General features: G+C 46.7%; 1 protein-coding gene across 1 annotated transcript in view; it reads right to left on the bottom strand.

The window, feature by feature from the left end:
• The window catches only part of LDLRAD3 (low density lipoprotein receptor class A domain containing 3), a 269,205-nt gene that overhangs the window by 169,428 nt on the left and 81,709 nt on the right, over window positions 1–18,068 (bottom strand). The gene's annotated exons all lie outside the window — the stretch shown is intronic.

The raw sequence follows: 18,068 nt of genomic DNA, 5'->3' as shown, positions 1-18,068 counted from the left end.
TCAAGAAAAACTAGCTGCTGAGGTTCCTTTCTTCATTGTTTGTTCTTATTAGTATTACATGGAGCAGCTTCCTGCTGAGCCACGGAGATAACCCTACAACCTCTCCTTCATTCATCCAGAAAATGTGTTAGTCACGTCGTCCTGATAAGTCTGGTGACTGATGACAGCTAGCAAGGACTGAGGACGGTCCCACCAGGACTTTAGTGCAGGAGAATTTAAAGCATGGAATGTTAGCAAGAACAATAAGTGACGTTTATTGAACTTACTGAGCAACAAGTATGGTTCCAAGAGCTTTACAGAGTGCTAGTTAATCTTTATAACCTTGTAAAACAGAATTCCTCTCACCCATTTTACAGATGTGGCTCCTGAAGGACAATGACGTTAAATAATTTGCCCAGGGTCACACAGCAGGAAGCGTTAGGGCTTGATGTTACCGACTCATCAGGCCCTTGACCGCTAGGCACACAGCCAATGTCCTCAAGGCCCCACACGATTGTCCCCCACCATACACTTCTCTGAACACCCCTGAAAGTTGCTCCTCCTCCCCACCAGCCACAGCATTACCGCGGGCAGACCAGCTTAGCCAGCCCCTCCTCTCACACCTGCTAGGCTTTTCCCTTCTCTGCAAGAACCTCCACCTCTTACTGGGCTAACTCATCCTTCCCCCTCCAGTCTCAGCTTAGACAGTGGCTTCCCCCAGAACACTCCCTGGATGCACCGGGTGAGATGGGGGAGCTTCCTGCAGGATCCCAGCACCCAGATACACCCCTCTTCTCAGCGTGTGTCACACTCTGTTCAGTGGAGTGTGACCTCAGCTGACTTCATCCTCTCCTAGGACAGGAATGTCCTTGTTCACCATCCACCCCCGCCACCTCCTGCCCTGTGCCAGCAAGTGCTGAGCGCACAGTAGGTGCTGTATAAATGCTTGTTCAGCAAATGCGTCAGTTCATAAACATGGCTCATCAGTGGCTGTGGGGATCAGGAAAACGCATCACCAGCTCTCCAGGGCTACGAGCACGACTGATGGGGGCTTCTGCACCCACCCCCTCGCCCCGATCCTGTGGCCGTATTCAGGCTAAAGCTGCACCTCTCCAGGGCTGTCCTCCACTGACTGGCAGGGCAGGTGTACGGAGACCCGCCTACCCCGTGAGGCCTGGGATGAGGCCTGGGACACCTGTGGACCTGCTCCATCTCTTCCTCCTCCTCCCTCCCTCCTTTCCTTCCTTCCTTCCATCTCTCCCACTGCAAATGCTCAACGTCCATCTCTGCCCTCCCTGCCTTCCCTGGCTCCCACCCCTAAGAGGTCTCAGGGACGCTTCATCTGCTCTTGCATCAGCATCTCAGCAGACCTGGATAACGCAGTGGCAGAGCGCAGGTCCCACCTGCTACTCCAGGCCTGTCCCCAAAGCCAGGGCGGCCGCACAGAAGTCTTCCTCAAGTCGCCACTAGAGCCAGCATCCCAGCACGTGGCACGCAAGAGGTAAAACGGGGAAGCGGAGCAAAGTGCCTCCCCTCCATCCCATCTCAGGCGCTCAGAGGGGCCCTGAGCGATGGCAGGATGGGGCGGGAGCATCGACCACCGACACTGTCACTGCTGCGCCCCGAAACACAGCCCGACTATGAGCAGCACGTGGCCTCCCGCCCTCGCCCCCTTCCCAGCATGGGACTGGCTGGGCCCTCAACTGCGGGGAATGGGAACGACCCCAGCCTGGCTCTTACTGTCAGACAGCGAGCAGCGGAGACAGGCCGTGTTCTACATGAGGGTGCTCCGCACCGGGTGGCGGGGGCCCAGAGAGCAGTGGGACCGTCTCGGTGAGCATCAAGGGGCAGGCTGTGCTAGGAGCGCAACAGGAAAACCACAGGACACGCGGCAGAGTCATGGTGATGGGCTTGAGCAGAACCGGGCACAAAGCCACCACCACAGGCAGGCTCCCCTCTTGTTGGCCGCAAGGTACAGAAAGCCAAGAGAAAAAAGCATATACCGCACTGGGTGACTGCCACCAAGTCACCGGTCAAGTGGGCTGCCCACCCAGCTCTCTAGGGCACATGATGCTCTCAACAGCCCACGAATGACTCCTCACCAGAATCACCGACACCGCCAACAGTGTCCAACCCCTCCCTAAAGAACTTTGTCTTCGTTCAGGAGGGCAGGAAAGATCACGGGCTTTATCGCTAGATTCCAAAAGAAATGGAGAGGCCAACAACCCTTGCCCCTGAGATGAAACAGCAGGCATCAAGATGGCATGGGCCCCTGCAAATTCAAAGTGCATTGAGAATTGAAGACACTGGTTACCTGCCACCACACCTGCAGGCCTTCAGATGAAGGGCATTGATGATAGAAATCAACCCTGAATACTCACTGGAAGGACTGATGCTGAGGCTGAAGCTCCAATAGTTTGGTCACCTGATGCAAAGAGCTGACTCATTAGAAAAGACACTGATGCTGGGAAAGATTTGCAGGCAGGAGGAGAAGGGGACGACAGAGGGTGAGATGGTTGGATGGCATCACTGATTCACTGGACATGAACTTGGGCAAATTCTGGGATATGGTGAGGGACATGGAGGCCTGGCGTGCTGCAGTTCATGGGGTGGCAAAAAGCCGGACACAACTTAGTGACTGAGCAACAGCACCATGCAAATGACACCTTTTCAAAGGAGCCAGAGGCTGTGTCCTAATCTCGAGTTAACCTGAAGCTGTTCTGTGCTGTGGGACACAGAACATCTGTCTGTAACCTGTTTCAGTCCCTCCTCTTCCAACTATTGAATCTAGAAAACCTGACAGCCCTTTTAGCCCTAAGACATTTCCTACATTTTATGGGCTTCCTCTTTTGGGATCTTAACAAAGGACACGGTCGTAATGATGTCAGAAGCCAAAAGTTCCTGAAATGCTTTTTTATGAGGGGTGCAGTTACCTTCTGACCTCAAAGATTTTCTGCCCCCTTTTTCTCCTACTCTGTGGCTCAGATTGTAAAGCGTCTGTCTACAATGTGGGAGACCCAGGTTCGATCCCTAGGTTAGGAAGATCCCCTGGAGAAGGAAATGGCAACGCACTCCAGTACTCTTGCCTGGAAAATCCCATGGACGGAGGAGCTTGGTAGGCTGCAGTCCATGGGGTCGCTACAAGTCAGACACGATTGAGCGACTTCACTTCAAACCATCCTGAAGCTAGTCTTTGAATGTTACTAGTAAACGAACCATTCCAGTCACGTATTTGAATTACAAGAATGCACCATATCCTCTTCTTTTAATTATTACTTTTTCATCTGTCTCTTAAATTTTTTTTAAAAGCCATTAGGCAACTGCAAACTAGTTGTATCGCAGATGAAAGTGCAAGTCTGCATTAAAAAACAAAAATAAAAAGACCGCACAGTCACAGCCTCCCTTGGATCAGCAAGATTTGTCTGGATGTGCCAGGAAAAAAAAAATTGTTTTTGATGTTCTGTGATTTTGCAGCCATTTAAATTTTATTAGCAATTATGGAGCCTGTTACCGCTGCCGACATCTTGCAGCTCTAGCCAAGTCCTGGCAACAAGAGCACCGCCTGAATGACAGGGCCCAGGCAACCTGGCCCCACACGTTCAGTGACACAGGAACACAAACCTTCCCAGCTCGGGCGCCTCATCGAGATTCTCTCTGTGCAGGCAGGAAGAGGCAGCCTGCAGCACTGGTAATAACAGAGTTCTCTGGAAGTGGCGGGGAGGACTGGTGAGAAGGAGTGAAGCTGATATTTGTGCAAAAGTGTTGATTCGAAACGTGACTTTAGCATGACTCCATGTCACTAACTTCTCAGCTGGTGACAGTGTTGGTATTTAAATTGGCGGTTACCGAGAAAGCAGTGGCAGATCTGAACGGCGGCTGCCATCACCTGGGAGGAACCAAGGGAACCAGGTGGGGCTGGTTGGGGGTTCTGGCAGTCAGAACTGTTGGTGCCTCCCTGGCACCCTGAGAAGAGGATCAGAAGGACACCAGCAGGGATACGAGGTGGGGGGAGGGGGGAGACCTAACTAAATAATAAAACTTTTTTAAGAACTGGAAGCTTTCATGACTTCAGTAATGAAAAAGTTCCTCTAATCTAGGAAGATGCTAAATTGGACAAATTCCTCCCAGTCTTTCTTTAGGCTCCAGGACATTTAACCTCAACAGACCTGACTCAGCATCCCCTAACCAGAGAGTCTCCTGTGGCAGATCCCGGCGAAGAGTAACCAGGGCCTCCGGTAGACAGTCTTATTCCTCTCAGCTTCTGAGGGTACAATGGGGACTTGAGATCGCTGAAGTTGGCACAGGCTTCCTTGGCGGTGCAGACAGTAGAGAATCTACCTACAATGCAGGAGACCCGGGTTCTATCTCCGGGCCAGGAAGATCTCCCAGAGGAGGGAACGGCTATCCGCTCCAGTGTTCTGGCCTGAAGAATTCCATGGACAGAGGAGCCTGGTAGGCTACAGTCCACGGGGTCGCAAAGAGTCGGACATGACTGAGCAACTTTCATTTCCCCCATGTTCGGCTGCCATGCAGCACACATCTCAAAACAGGGCCTTGCGGGGTCTCTGGGTTCTGTCTTCTGAAAATGCTCTCTGTGACTAACGTGCTGCCACCCTGAATATTCCCAGTATCTCTGAAATAGAACAGCCCACCCTCCTTAGTTTAGAGAACCTGTTAGAAAGTAGACGCTAGCAAGCATCTTCCAGCCCTTCTTTGACGACTGAAGGAGCTCCAGGGAACCTCGATCAAAAATTCCCTGGCAATCCTGGAGACTCTCCCTTTCAGGGCACATGCATGGCTGAGGAAGGCAGATGATGGGAAAGCGTATTTTATTAAGTGCCTGCTGGGTTGGGAAGATCCCCTGGAGACGGAAATGGCAACCCACTCCAGTACTCTTGCCTGGAAAATTCCATGGACTGAGGAGCCTGGTGGGCTACAGTCCATGGGGTCGCAAAGACTCGTACACGACTGAGCGACTTCACTTTCACTTTCACTATGCACCAGACATCAGCATTTGAATGTCTGGCTTTCATACCCCTCCCCCTTTCAAGACCTGCTCCCACTTTACAGATGGAGAAACTAAGGCTCCAGAAGCAAAATGACTAGCCAGGGCCAGAGCTGGGATCTAAGCCAGAAATGTAACTCCACACTGACAATAAGAGCACAGCTAGTTTACTGAGCACTTATTTCATACCAGCAGCAGTTTGAAGACTTTTCAAGTTCATTTAATCCTCCTAAAAATGCCATGGGATTTGAGGAAACGGAGGCTGAGCACGTTGCCCAGGGCCCACTGCTCACACGTGACAAAGCCAGGATTCAGCCGAGGGCCTGTGGCCCCAAAGCCAGGCCCCTCCCACTCTGCACTGCTCCAAGCACAGCAAGCACCCCAAGGAAACACATACACATGGTATGTTTATCTGTTTGGAAATGTCAGCACCTTTGGTTGAAACACCATATGCTAACAAGCCAGAGAAAATGAATTCAATTTCACTGAGACTAAGACACCACCAATTATAAGGCATGCCATAATTTACATACAACTAGGAAAGAAAGAGTACTCTGCCAATGAAACCAGGACACATGTTTTCTTACTCCATTGATTATAAAAGGTGTCTCACATTCAGAGACCTGAAAATGTAAAAAGATGTGTGTCTTAGGATTAAAGAAGCACCGATGAACTTCGAATGAGCAAGATGGTGAAATGAACCATAGACCATAGACGCAGAGTGGAAACAAGGTTCTCTGAGCGCAGAGTATCCTAACACTAAATCTAATTTTCCGAGAAAACCTGATAATCCCAATTTTTATGAGCAAGCTTCCGATTTAGAAACATTGGCAACTAACTCCTGTTTTTCATGTCCTTGTACAGGGACAACAGGGCTGCCTACAGTCCAGTCTGTCTGGGAGTGCTCCCAGCTTTCTCCCAGGTGGACTGGAAGACAGAGAGCTCCAGGCATCAGTTTAGCTACAGCACCTCCCACCCCAGTGGATTTTAAAGGCACAGGACTTTCACAGGCTGCCATACACACTACCTAGAGTTCAGAGTAATTTTTTCTTTTTTTTTTTAATCATGGAAGTAGACAAGTAAAGATATCTCACATAAGTAAGACTACTTCTATAATTGACTCAAAAAATATCTACTTTCTCATATAAAGCACTCTCCCAGGCTTTCCCCTACTCCTGTCCTATTGACACTCCCGGTCCTGTTTCATTGAGCATGTGTTTTTCGATCACTCACTTGTGTCTGACTCTTTGCGACCCCATGGACTGAAGCCTGACAGGTTCCTCTGTTCATGGGATTTTTCAGGTAAGAATACCTGAGTGGGTTGCCATTTCCTTTTCCGGAGGATCTTCCCAACCCAGGGATCAAACCCGTGTCTCCTGCATCGGCATGTGGGGTCTTTACTACTAAGCGACCTGAGAAGCCCTCCTGTTCCATGACCACCAAATACAGAGGGAGGAGTAAAACAATAACATCAAACGACCCCAAGGGGATGCAGTGAAAACTCATCCAGCACACAGCACACAGAGGGCTGAGTGCTCAGGCCTGGTCCTGGGGGCGCTGGCCACTGCACACTCTGCCTTGTCAACATGTACCTGGTATGATATGTGACTAATGTCCTAGAATTCCAAAATGGAGCCTTATTTGGAAAAAGAGTCTGTGCAGTATATATAATCAAGTTAAGATGACGTCACTCTGGACGAGGGGTGACCCCAAGCCAACGACGGGTGTCCTTTTTAAGCAAAGGGAAATTTGGACATAGAACACACATGCACAGGGCAAACAACCACACAATGTTTCATCTACATCCCGTGCAGATCAAAGATGCCAAGGGATGCAGCGATGAAGGGGCAGGCAGGGAAGGACCTGCCCCTAGAACCTCCCGAGAGAACACAGCCCTGTGGACATCTTGATTCTGGACACTCAGCTTCCTGACCTGGGAGAGAATACATTTCCGTTCTTTCAAGTCATGGGTTTGTGATGTTTTGTGTGAGTAGCCCCAGGCAACTGAAATATCCAGGGAGTTTTGGAGCACTTTCGTATGTCTCCATCTACTGTAAAATTGTGGGCTTCTTCAAACAGCAGCCAGGGCCCTTTTAGAAACGTTAGCATATGGTCAATTCGTGTTAAGGTCAAGTGTAGCCTGACAAGCGGGAAGCTGTCCCTAAGGAGCTGACTGATCAGCTGGGAATTTATACTGCCATCCCAACATCTGGAGAGCATGACTGGCATCGGGCACAAAGCGCACGTCTGGACGGGGAGGAAGGGCCTGGAAGGATGGGACCTCTACGAGTCCTAGACCTTGGCGGCTGCAGGGAGGCGGTGTGGGTTTCAGGCCAACCGGAGTGAAGGCAGAGACTTCAGAAGGCTGTTGAAGTGGAGCCGCAAAATGCCGTCATCAAAATCCACTTAGGTGCTTAACTGTGCGGCACTCGGGCAGAGCTGGGAACACTCTGGCGGGTGGGCGCCAAGTGCAGGGCCGTGAAGACACGAGTTCCCAGCTGAATGCAAGAGAGCTCCGTCCAGTCCCTCTCCCTGTGACCCAGGGAGCCTGCCCGGCCCACCTCAGGTCCTCAAAGATTTGGTTCCTTCTCTTGTACCGGGGCTTCCTTGTCTGGTTTGCCCCCTGGAGCACAAAGCTAGAGAGTATTTCTAGAAAGAGCTGATGACTGCGTGTTTAAGACTCTCTGGAGGCAGAGTCTTGAAGGGGTTTCCACGGCTCCTAAGCGAAGGCGGGAAGAGACGGGGTGGGCAGCTCTGGGGGAGAGGGGCAAGGGATGGGCTGGATGTTTAGCATGGCAGGGCCAGGAATGTCACTGCAGACGGGCTTGAGGATCGTGTCACTGGCACTCATGAGGGAATAATGTCCATTAGCACTTACTGAACGTGTTACCGGGGCCCAGAACCCCAGTTCCGAGCCTCACGTACGTTAGCTAATTTAAGAGTGACAGCAACGCCCTGAGGTCAGCTGTGCTGATCTCCACTCTGTTTCTAACTTGGATTACGGCCTGGACACACCGTCTATTAAACGTTTTAACTATCACCCCTGGGTTATTATCCACATTATACGGATGAGGAAATTGCTATAGCGGAAGGTAAGTCGGTGCCCAGAGCCTCAGAGGCCATAAACGGAGGCCAAACACTAATGTGTGTGTGTGTGTGTGTGTGTGCACTCAGTCACGTCCGACTCTGTGATCCCATGGACTATAGCTGCCAGGCTCCTCTGTCCATGGAATTTCCCAGGCAAGAATACTGGAGTGGGTTGTCATTTCCTCTTCTAGGGGATCTTCCCAATCTAGGGATGGAACCCACATCTCCAGGATCTCCTGCACTGGCAGGCAGATTCTTTACCACTGAGCCATCCAGGAAGCCCTGGCCTCCAAAGCCCCTCCTTTTAACCATAGGATTTACGGTCTCACGTTTGAGAGGAAAGAAGCCAAGTGAAGTGGCAGCCATGCCTGAAACGATCTGAGATGTTTCTACACGAACACACAAACAAACAAAAATGACTAAGTTAGAAAACGGGCAACATTAACACACACAGGTCCTGGATTCCTTCTTTACCATGAATGTTGGAGAAGAACTTAAGTTTTCATTCTGAAGCATTTCAGGGACAGAGAATTAACCACATTACTATTCTCTAGACTCCCGTTTTCTGAAGATCGAGGCCTTCAGAAGGCTTTTGAAATTCAGCATTTAACAATGGCTTGCCAGCTATACGACCTGGAGGAAAAAGGGTTGCCTCGATTGCGTGACAAGGTGGTGAGCCTGAGCCGCAGCGGAAAAAAAGAGTGAGGCTCTCAGAGAGGCCAGGCAAGTGGCAGGGGGGCTGATACCAGTAGGCTCACACCTACTCGGCTGGGCAGGCCCCCAGCAGCCCAAATGCCTTGACTTGTCCCTGGGAAGGATGGTATTAGATGCCTCGGGCTGCAACAACAGAGTACTACCCACTGAGTGGCTCTGAGCAACGGAAATTTATTCTCTCACATTTTGGGAGGCCAGAAGTCCACAGTCAAGGTGTCAGCAGGGCCACGCTCCCCCTGAGACTCATGGTAGACTCTCTCCCCGCCTCCTCTTAGCTCCTGGGGGCAGCTGTCAATTCTCCACGTTCTTTCTCTTGCAGCCTCGTCACTCCCATCTCTGCCTCTGCTGTCACATGGCCTTCTTTCCTCATATCCTCATAGCACTTCTCACAAGGACATCAGTCATATTGGATTAAAAGCCCACCAGACTCCAGTATGACCTTATCTTAACTAATTACACCCCCATCATCCCAATTTCATATAAGGTCACATTCAGAGGTTCTGGGGGTGAGGACTACGACATGGCCTTGGCAGGAACATAATTGAACCTATAATAGTAAGATCTTTACTTTCACATTGTTTAAAAAAAAATACAAGCAGGATGTCTGTGATGTCATCGCGTCACACAGCTGTAGGACAGCTGTCACTCACTATGTAACACTTTTTTTAAAAAGACAAGAGATGGGTAGATGGCTGGGTTAGTTTGCGAGGAGTGTCACACAAAGGACAAGAACTTGGTGGCTTCGACAACAGACACGTGCTGTCTCCCAGCTCGGGAGGCCATGAGTTACACCTTAGTGTCGGGAGGGCTGGTTCCTTCTGACGGCTGTGGGGAAGGCTGTTTCGGGCCTCTCTCCTTGGCTTATAAATGGCCACCCTCTCTCTCTGTCTTCCTATTGTCTTCCCTCTGTATGGATCTTGGTATTCAAACTCTACCTTTTTATAAGTGCATATTGGATATGGCCCACTCTCAGAGAAGGCAATGGCACCCTACTCCAGTACTCTTGCCTGGAAAATCCCATGGACAGAGGAGCCTGGTGGGCTGCAGTCCATGGGGTCACTAAGAGTCAGGCATGACTGAGCGACTTTTTATAATTATATATAATGACCTCAGTTTAACCTGATTACCTTTATAAAGGTCTTATGTCCAAATAAGGTTGTGTTCTTTTTGCTTCTTCATGCTATTTTAAATTTTTTAATATATTTTTTCTTTAAAATTTATTTATAATTTTTGGCTGCACTGGGTCTTCATTGCTGTGCATGGGCTTTGTGGGGGCCGCTCTGGCTGTGGCGCACAGGCTTCTCATTGCGGTGGCTTCTCTTGTTGACGAGTTCAGGCTCTAGGCATCTTCAGTAGTTGCAGCTCGAGGACTCTAGAGAGTGGATGCAGAAGTTGTGGTGCAGGGGCTTAGCTGCTCCGCCTCATGTGGGATCTTAGTTCCCTGATCAGGTATCCGATTGGCGTCCCCTGTACTAGAGGCAGACTCTTAAACACTGGACCACCAGAGAAGTCCCTTTTTAATACATTTTTTAATTGAAGTATAGTTGATGTACAATACTATGTTACAGGTGTACAATATAGCAATTCACAATTTCTAAAGGTTATACTCCATTTATAGTTATTAGAAAATATTGGTGGTATTCCATGTGTTGTACAATATATCCTTGTTGCTTATTTTGTACCTAATCATTTGTACATCTTAATCCCCTACCCTTATATTACCATCCCCCACCCCCACTCCCAGAGAAGGAAATGGCAACCCACTCCAGTATTCTTGCCTAGAGAATCCTGTGGACAGAGGAGCCTGGTCTATGGGGTCGCACAGAGTCGGACACAACTGAAGCAATTAGCATGCATGCATGCATTGGAGAAGGAAATGGCAACCCACTCCAGTATTCTTGCCTGGAGAACCCCAGTGACAGCGGAGGCTGGTGGGCTGCCGTCTATGGGGTTGCACAGAGTCAGACACGACTGAAGCGACTTAGCCGCAGCAGAAGCGGCACCCCCGCCCCACTGGTAACCACTAGCTTTTTCTGTGAGTCTGCTTCTTTTTTGCTATATTGACTAGTTTGTTGTATTTTTTAGAGGCCACATATTAGTGATATCATAGGGTATTTCTCTTTCTCTTGGTTCACATAGCATAATGCGCTCCAAGTCCATCCATGTTGCTGAAAATGGCAACATTTGGTTCTTTTTTCTGGCCAGGTCACACTGTGAGGCACTGGGGTTATAGGACTTCAGCACATGAACTTGGTGGTGGGGATGGGGACACAACTGGACCCCAACAGTGTTGTACCGGCTGTGCTCTCTACACGGCTGAAGGAGAGGATTAGACCCCACTACAGCTGCACCTCCCCAGGCACTGCCGGGCTACCTCCCAGGTCACAGCATGTCACCACCCCCTTCTCTAGGAAAAGACAGAGCAGGCTGAGAGATGAAGAAGCGAGCTGTACCCGTCCCACGGAAACTGCCTGGTTTCCCGGGACATTCTGCATGGAGCCAAGCAGGAGGAGCCCTGGTAAAGCAGCTGAATTACTGCTAGTTTGGCAAGGAGAATGACTCAGAATCCAGGTTTTTCCCCCTCATCTCCGCTTGCCCTGGATCACCAGGTTTAATAGAAAACATTATATGTGGCACCACCTAGAGTCAGATGATGAGAAAGACCTGAAAAGGAAAGGAAGAATTTCTGACTGGGCTTTCCTCCCTTTTGACATTTCTTGCTGATCATTATTTCAAACTTGCCCTCTCAACCCCTTCTCCTAGGTTTCTGCCATCACACCTGACCAAGTAAAAGTCATGCTCAAGAAATGGTTGGGAACACTACAAGCAAAGAAAACTCAAATTCCATTTTTGGACCTACTTTTCTAAATCTCTGGATTTGGAGTTTCATTAAAATTTTATCATTTGACAAGATTCTTGAATTTATCCCCATCCCCATCCCTGCTAATACACACACACACACACACGCACACACACACAGGGCCTGAGATTTTAAAAGTGTGCACATGCCTCAAAGATAGTGATCAATATAATTTTTCAAAAAAGCAGATGAACCACCTTGTGACTCGGATCTTAAGATCTCTCCCCTACTTGGTTAGAACACAGAGAAATGGCAGCTGCACTCCGGCACAAAGCTGGCGGGAGATCTGAAGACTCTTGGTTTCAAGTCACATGTATGTTCTCGAAATTTGGATTTCTGCTTTATTATTATGGCAAGGGGCAGTAATAAAGTAGTTTCTTCTTTCAGAGATTCACAGACTAATTGCCATTTTAGAAATCATTTACAAGCATCCCTCGCCTTATTGCATTTCACATTATTGCCCCTTGCAGATACTGAGGTTTTTGTTTTTTTTTCCACAAATTGAAGGTTTGTGGCAAGCCCGTGGCAAGCCATTTTCCCAACCACTTTGGTTTACTTTGTGTCTCTTTGTCACATGTCGGGGGTGACATTTTCATTATTATTGTGTTTACTATGTTGATCTGTTATCAGTGATCCTCAGTGTTACTACCGTCACTGTTTTGGGGCTCCAGGAACCATGCCCAGGTAAGATGGCAAACTCAGTTGATAAATGTGTGTGTTCTGACTGTTCCACAGACCAACTGGCCTTTCCCCCATCTCTCTCCCTCACCCTCAGGCTCCCTATTCCCCGAAACACAATATTAAAATTAGGTTAAATAGTAACCTTATAATGACCTCGAAGTGTTCAAGTGAAAAAGAGAGTCACTAATCTCTCACTTTAAACAAAAACCTAGAACTGATGATTATACTCGGTGAGGAAGGAACTCGGTCTTTCAACAAAGACCAAAAGCTAGGCCTCTGGTGCTGAACAATTAGCCAAACTGTGGAAAAGTTCTTGAAGGAAATTAAAAGTGCTGCTCTAGTGAACACACAAATGATAAAAAAAGCAAAACAGCTTTATTGCCGATATGCAGAAAGTTGTAGTGATCGGGACAGAAGACCCAACCAGCCACAACATTCCCTTAAGCCAAAGCCCAATCCAGAGTCCAATCCCAACTTTCCTCAATTCCACGAAGGCTGAGAGAGGTGAGGAAGCTGCAGAAGAAGAGTTTGAAGCCAGGAGAGGCTGGTTCATGAGGTTTAAGGAAAGAAGCTCTCTCCATAACAAAAGTGCACGGTGAAACAGTAAGTACTCATGTAGAAGCTCCAGGAAGTTATCCAGAAGATCCAGTTCAGATATTGAATAAAGGTGACTATAAAATTTCAATATAGACAAAACAACCATTTATAAGAAGAGGCCATCTAGGACTTTCATAGCTGCAGAGAAGTCAATGCCTGGCTTCAAAGCTTCACAGACAGGTTAACTCTCTTGTTAGAGGGCTAAAGAGCTGATGACTTTATGTTTACCATTTGCCATTAAAAATTCTAGGGCCTTTAAAAATAATGTTAAATCTACTCTATCTGCACTCTATCGATGAAACAACAAAGCCTGGATGACAGCACATTTGTTGACACTGTTTACTAAATATTTTAAAACAACTGTTGAGACCTACTGCTCAGAAATAAAGATTCCTTTCAAAACATTACTGCTCACTGACAACACATGTGGTGAGTCAAGAGCTCTGATGGAGATGAACAATGAGGTCTATGTTGTTTTCATGCCTGCTAACATCCAATCTGCAGCCCGCAGATCAAGGAGTCATTTCGACTTTCGAGTCTTGTTCTTTAAGAAATACATTTTATGAGGCTAAAACTGCCCAAGACTGTGATTCTTCTGATGGATCTGGGAGAAGTAAATTGAAAAACTTCTGGAAGGATTCACCTGTCTAGATTCCATTAAGAGTATTCGTGATTCATGGGAAAAGGTAAAAATATCAACATTAACAGGAGTTTGGAAGAAGTTGATTCCAACTCTCACGGATGACCTTGAGGGGATCAAGACTTCAGTGGAGGAAGTAAATGCAGATGTGGCGGAAATATCAAGAGATCTAGAAATTAGAAGCAGAGACTGAAGATGTGACTGAACTGCTGCAAATCTTATGATAAAACTGTAATGGGTCAGGAGTTGCTTCTTATGGATGAGCAAAGAAAGTGGTCTCTTGAGATGGAATCTATACTTGGTAAAGATGCTGTGAAGATTGTTGAATGACAACAAAGGACTTAGGACATTACATAAACTTGGTTGATAAGAAGCAGCAAGTTTGATAGGACTGACTCCACTTTTAAAAGAAGATCTATACATCAAATGCTAGCAACAGCATCGCCACTACAGAGAAATTGTTCATGAGAGAGGCAATGCAGCAAACTTCACTGTTTCTTATTTTAAGAAACTGCCAAAACCATCTCAACCTTCAGCAATCACAACCCCAATCAGTCAGCAGCCATCAACAACCAAGGGAAGATGCTTCACCAGTAAAATGATTACAACTCGTTGAAGGCTCAGATGATGGCTAGTAGTTTAAAGCAATTTTAATGTTTTAATTAAAATATGTACATTATTTTTAGACATCATTCTATCGCATACTTAATAGACTACTGTTGCTGCTGCCGTTCAGTTGCTCCGTTGTGCTCGACTCTTTGTGACCCTATAGACTGCAGCCCTCTAGGCTCCTCCTCTTTCCATGGGATTTTCCTGGCAAGAATCCTAGAGTGTGTTTCCATTTCCTCCTCCAGATCTTCCTGACCCAGGGATCAAACCTGTGTCTCTTGAGTCTCCCACATTGCAGGTGGATTCCTTACCACTGAGCCACTGGGGAAGCCTACAGGATAGTATAAACACAACTTTCATATGCACTGGGAAACTAAAAAATTTGTGTGACTTGCTTTACTGAGATGGTCTAGAAGTGAAACCACACCATCTCCAAGGTATGCCTGTCCACAGGAAGACACTCCTGATGTTTCTTCTGTTTCGTGAGAAGTAGATCAGTAGTGATACCATGCAGTACAATCCTGTTCAGCAGAATAACATGGATCCATGTACAAAAGACTGAATGAACCCACTGGTGCTCTCTGATAAGAGAAAGGTTACAAGGACTTACTCTTGGGAACAGCCGTCGAGTTCTGCATCATCTCTCTATGGGTCAGTCTGCTCAACCGGAGATAACAACAGTGCCTTTCTCATCAGGCTTCGGACAATCCATGTTAATATACCGTAAAGTGCCCGGCTAGTGCAGCCCAGAGGAAGCTCAAGTAACGGCATGCCATTGCTCTTGTCATAATCAGGGCTTTCATGGAACTTTATGTTTTTTTAAAACATACCCTTTTATTCCAAGGAAAAGTTATCTGGATAAAACAATCATTTAGGGCATTCCACTAACTAGGAACAGAAATACACTCAGCTTATCCCCAAATGAGCCTCTACTCTCAAAACTCTTCAGGTGGAAAATTCAATGACTCAACCTAGTTGGAAATTTATTCTAGCCCATTAATATTTTAGAAGGTCAGAAATACAACCAGTAAACAGGGGAACGGGAAAACAATCAACCACTTCAGATAATTTTAAAAAGTGAAAATATGTAACTGTTTTCAACTATATTAAATGAACCAGAAAAGCTATTTTTTAAAGATATTTCCCAAAGCTGCCAAGACTAAAATAAAGCCAGAAGTCACACATGTTGCCAGTGAGAGAACAAGCTGGTGCAAACCGTTAGCAGAACAAGCGGGCAGTCTGATCAAGAGTTAGAAAAACCTCCCGTCCTTTCACCTAATCATTGCATTTCTGAGAATCAAGCTAAGAAAATTTCTCAAAATAGGGGGAAAGTCATATAAACCCTCATTTCACAACCATGAACACTATCTCTAAGTGAAAAACTGCAAACAATGCGAATGCCAAATAATAGGTAAATAACGGACATGACTGAGCAACTGAACTGAACTGAACTGAAACTACATTATATTAAATGAATGGACTGTTTAAGCATTAAAAGTGATAGAGAAATACTCTGTAAAAACATAGAAAAATGTTAAAATGTTACCTGGGAAAAAATTAAAATATAAAATTGTATACCTCTGGTGATTACAACTGAGAAAAGCCTAAATGCAAACTTGTAAGATGCTAATAGTGATCTATGAAAGAGGACAGACTAGGCGGGATGCTGTTTTTTCTCCTTCCCCATTCCCCCAATTTTTGTTATTACCTTTAAATGAAAAAGTTTCTTCCTGTCTCACAAAAATCTTTCCTCTGCTGTGGATACAGCATTAACTGCTCTCTGCCTTGTAACCCTCCAGTACACACTTCTCCGGGCCCTTCTCTCACCCTTTGGAAAGGGCAAGGCTACTCCCTGACGAAGTGTATTCTCTTCTAAATGCCAAAGCTATTTCACAGGGCATTAGAGGCGATCCCTCCTCCCCAGTGAGAACACCAGCTGCCCTCATCTCCTGGTAAGTACCAGGTTGTTCCAAAGAATCAGAGATTGAACCCTGTAACTTCTAAGCAAGACACAGAAGAAGGTGGCATGGATTCTAAATCGACCACTCTTAGGGAGTCCCTGAAAGGATGGATCAAAGAGTACCTACCCTGGAGACCTCGGCCCAGGCCATCCCGGCTCTGGCTGAAACCATTCTGAATTTCTGTCCTCTGGGTATGGATAAGTTCCTTAATGGACCCTAAACAGTTTGATCAGCAGAAGTAAAAAAGCAAAAAAGACTTAAACATTGGACAACAGGGAAATTATTACAGAGTATCTACTGGATGGAAGGGTCGGTAACCTACAAAACAACAATTACAGGTGCTACATGTGTAGGAATGTGCCAAAGGTCTCTAAAATAAAGTGTAGGAAAAGCAAGTTACTCAATCACATGCCCCATGACAACCACCATACCCTGTGCAGACTGACCAGTAACTCTCAAAGTTTACAAGTCACTGACTGTACCCAGGCAGGCGCTGTGTGCTTCACAGCAATTAAAAAGTAACAACAATGCCACTTAGAAGGCTGATTACTCTCATTCTGAGAGGAGGGAGTTGAGGTAGCAGAAGGATTAAGGAATTCTCATTTAATCCTCCCAGTGACTAACTTTTAGATCATTCTGGTAGCTTTCCTAAAATCACACAGCATGGTAGGGAGAAGGGTGGGGAGGAGGGTTGGGGTTTGGACAAAGTGCTTCTCCAGGTCTTACACCCTCAGGTCCTGGACTGGAAGGGAATACACAAGGAATCTGAACTGCAAGGAGAATTTCTTTTAGAAAAGGGACTTCTTTTCCTTCCCTCTGTTGTCTAAACTTTCCAGTGGTCTTCTGTTTTTATACTTTAAAGACTAAAAGAAAAATAGAGAGGCAATGGAGGAAAGGTTTTGTGAATGCCTGTGTTTATGTGTATGGTTTTTTAAATTATGTTTTGATCAAAAGACTAAATAAATGCCAATAAAGTCTCTACTACATTTGGGGGTGAAGGGTAGGAAACAGGAGAAGAAAAATAATGGAGAGTAGCCAAGGCGAGCCTGTTCCAAACCAAACCAAACCTCGCCAAGCAGCTGCCCACACCATCTTTTCTTTTTTAATTTCTCTTTTCATCAGCTCTTCCCGTTTATGCATGAATTCTGAAATCATGGAACTGGATTGGCAGAGGACAGAGAATGTCACAGAGAACATTATGATCACACAGCTGCAACTGACAAAGCTGGGAATCAAACTTAGGTCTCGACTCTTGATCCTGCATCCTGTCACAAACTTGTCCCGGTCTGAATATTCCTAGTTCAGCTAAACACAATCTGTATTTATGGGAGTTCAAATACACACTGTATTCCAAAAACGATCATTCACATTCTGAATGTTTAATAATGCTCAAAATTGGACAGATTATAAGGTTCACACATACTGTCTCATTTGAACCTCAAATTACAAACATTCAACTTCCCGCAGTTTTGAAGCCAGGCTAGAAGCAGAAAAAGCTGAAACAGGCTTCATACTTTTTTTTAAAATATAACTCTGTAAAAATAAAAATGCATTATGTAGAGTGGTCTATTCAGAAGAAATCCACTTGCAACAAACAAGATGAAATACCTCTCACAAAAAAACATACTCTCAGCCACCCCCTCCCAAAATTCCTCTGAAGAGTCAGGGGAGGCATCAGGGACCCAAGGAGACCTCTGAGGGGCCGGTCTCAGAGGGGGCACGTCACGAGGGAGAGGGAGCCTGGCCTCGGAGGGGGCCTCAAACCCAACGCTGCTTCCTGTACGTCAACAGGCTGAGCCTCAAATCCTGGTAACAGCTATGTGAAAAGTTCAGATAATCATCATCTCCTCGTTTCCTCAGCGGGCTTCCAGAAAGACAGCAGATTCAGAGCCAGAACACAGAGTTCTCCTGTGCGAGAGGCCCTGTGGCCCGATG

This window comes from Oryx dammah, unplaced genomic scaffold, assembly GCF_014754425.2.
Source record: "Oryx dammah isolate SB20612 unplaced genomic scaffold, SCBI_Odam_1.1 HiC_scaffold_17, whole genome shotgun sequence".
NCBI lineage: Eukaryota > Metazoa > Chordata > Mammalia > Artiodactyla > Bovidae > Oryx > Oryx dammah.
The sequence above is the reverse complement of the archived record's forward strand: the minus strand, read 5'-3'. Positions and strand labels throughout refer to the sequence as shown.